The sequence below is a fragment of the Rhea americana genome, unplaced genomic scaffold, assembly GCF_003343005.1.
Source record: "Rhea americana isolate MKP2758 unplaced genomic scaffold, rheAme1 scaffold_20, whole genome shotgun sequence".
Taxonomy (NCBI): domain Eukaryota; kingdom Metazoa; phylum Chordata; class Aves; order Rheiformes; family Rheidae; genus Rhea; species Rhea americana.
This window is the reverse complement of record NW_028186150.1, coordinates 4,891,300-4,893,888: the sequence shown is the minus strand read 5'-3', so window position 1 is coordinate 4,893,888 and position 2,589 is coordinate 4,891,300.

Genomic DNA, 2,589 nt, shown 5'->3' with positions numbered 1-2,589 from the left:
CAAAGCCTTTCAAAAGAAGCCAGCATTTTTTCACTCAATCCAAATACATTCCTAGGTTAAAATGGAAAAGCAATCCAGTTGAAGATGTATGTTTGCTTGCAACCTGAATTTCTGGCACAAATATATGTGTGTGTATATATATAAAATACATATATTTTCTTTTTCTGTGTCAGACAGCTAGTTTCCTTCGTGTCCAGATGTGCATATCATGTGCTAGTCCTGCTATTGGCACAGGTTTTGATTCTTTATTGGAGGTAGTTTGTATGTGGTTATTGGTCTTTCACTGAGGTAAATCTGGTCATCTAGTAACAGTCCTTGATCTCAATTGCTGTGCATGTGACTACATAACTTAAAAGCCTTCTATCATAGGAGAGATATTAGGGTTTTTTTCTCCATTTTAAGTGACAACAGTGATATGAACAGTTGATCTAAGTTGTTCATACTAATCAAAAACAGTATGTGCAGAAGCACAGAGCTTCTTTCCAAATATAAAACACTACATTTGTACTTTTTTGCATTTATAACTAGAGAATAAGACCAAGTTTTAATAATCAGGAAGCAGTGACATGTTGTTTCTGTAGTGTGATTGTAAGCTGGACAGAAGTAAACAAATAAATACAAGCCAAAAGGGCTGTTTTGTGAATTAATTTTGTAGATATTTTCAGTGTCACTGAAAACTGATTTAATCCTTGCGTTTGGAAAATGCAGTGTGTTCTKTATGGAAAGGAATCAGGAAAGATGTTTCAGGGGCAGATGGTAAGCAAAGAGTGTTAATACTGCACTTAGCTGTGACTCAGTTTGCAGATGCTAGCCCTACAAACAGATAGGTTTAGAGCTTTACATTTGTATTCGAGTGTATACTCACTCAGTGTAAAAGATGTGAATTCTTGGTGGAAGGAGCTGGTCTGCTTGTTTCTGCTGCCACTCTACTTGTTTGCCTTGCCTGTCTGTACCTATTGTGTAAAATCTAGTGATGGTGTGACTTCAGGAGGGAAGAGAACTGATGTAGTAATCTGATTTCATGAAAAACTGGCCTCTACCAAATTAACCAGAAACATAGTCATCTGTCACACTGGAGAACTGAACTGATTCAAATAACGATTGCACACGCAGGTTGGAGTCTCCATTGGAGGCTTTTTGGAACTAAGTTTGAGGCCGAATTTGCTTCCAGGCTGTGTGTTATTGTATATAAAAAGAAAAATATGTGATACGAGAAATTATCTACAAAACCAATAGGCCAGTAAGCAATTAGTTTGCGTTTTTTTTTTAATGCACTAAATCTGCTTGTACTACTTAGATGGTGCCGAGGAGGAAAAAACAGGCATAACCAGCTGATATAAAAATCTCCTGGTCTGTAACAAGCAGAAATCTTCAAGGGTATATAGGTATGTGAGGAAGTGGAACTGACTTTCTTCACCTAGCTTGTACGTATATCAGAGTCTAGGCCTGCAGCTGGAAAGCTAAAACTTACCAAGATCTATTGCATTGCATAAGAAAGTGTTAAAGCTATATGCTTTAAGTCATTCTCAAGCAGTAGAGAACTGATGCTGTCACCAGCATCTTGTCTTAGAATCCTTTTCTGTATGCTCTTATGTTCCTTGTTTAAATTACTTATTTTTAAATTACCTCTGAATTATTATTCCAGATTTTTTGGAGGAAGCTTCATGATTCAGGAGAGGCCTGATGCTGTGACCTTGTTTGTCCTGAGGATTTCTCCTTTAGGAGAATAGAAGTACAATGAGCGGTTAGTGATGCTGTTTGTAAGAGCAAGGGTTGAATCTCTCGACTTTGATGTTTTTGAGCCCTGTCAAAAGTATCTCTGTGTTAGTTGCTTAAGTTCTCTGAACATTTGTTACTCAAAAGCCATCTGGTAAGCACATTAGAGTCCCTTCTTCCACCTCTTGAGTAATTTGTGTTCTTTCCCTTCATATAGTGATACACTAACAATAGTTTTGTTGTATATTAGGAGGTTGGATTTCACAAACAAAAATACTGTGTTGTCCTGTATGAGTTTCTTAATTTTGCTTTTATTTTTCAAATGCTTCAGGCCTGTTTAACATACTTCATAACACAGCTATTCTCTGAACTTTTTTTACTCTCATCCTGCTTTGTGTGTGTTTTAAAAATAGCTCCAACTGTTTACTTTCTGTAATTCATATTGGTCAGTGAGAGATATACRTATTTCAGCTACCTTCCTACAAATACTGACTTTTCTAGAACACAAGAATATTCTTAATTTCAGATTCAGTCTAGAAAGCCCCACAATTAACAACCATCCTTCCTCTCCAAAGCTGGGATCTTCAAAGTAAAAATTGAGGAGCATGTGCCTTTTGTGAGGTTTTTGGCCTAACGTTGATTTAGCAGCTATGTATTTCTTCAGTGTTGAAAAATGTAGTGAGGAGAAATATACTCTGGACTATCCTATTTTAACATAAGTTTTAGTACTCTTGTTTTAATTCTGCATAGCTGTGTTTTCTCTCCTTACATGCTCCAGTTATCTATGAAGAAAATCACGACTGTTTGGAGTCCAGGAGATGAGCCAAATGTCTGGTGTTTCGCCATTAAAAAAAAAAAAAATAGGTGGAGAAT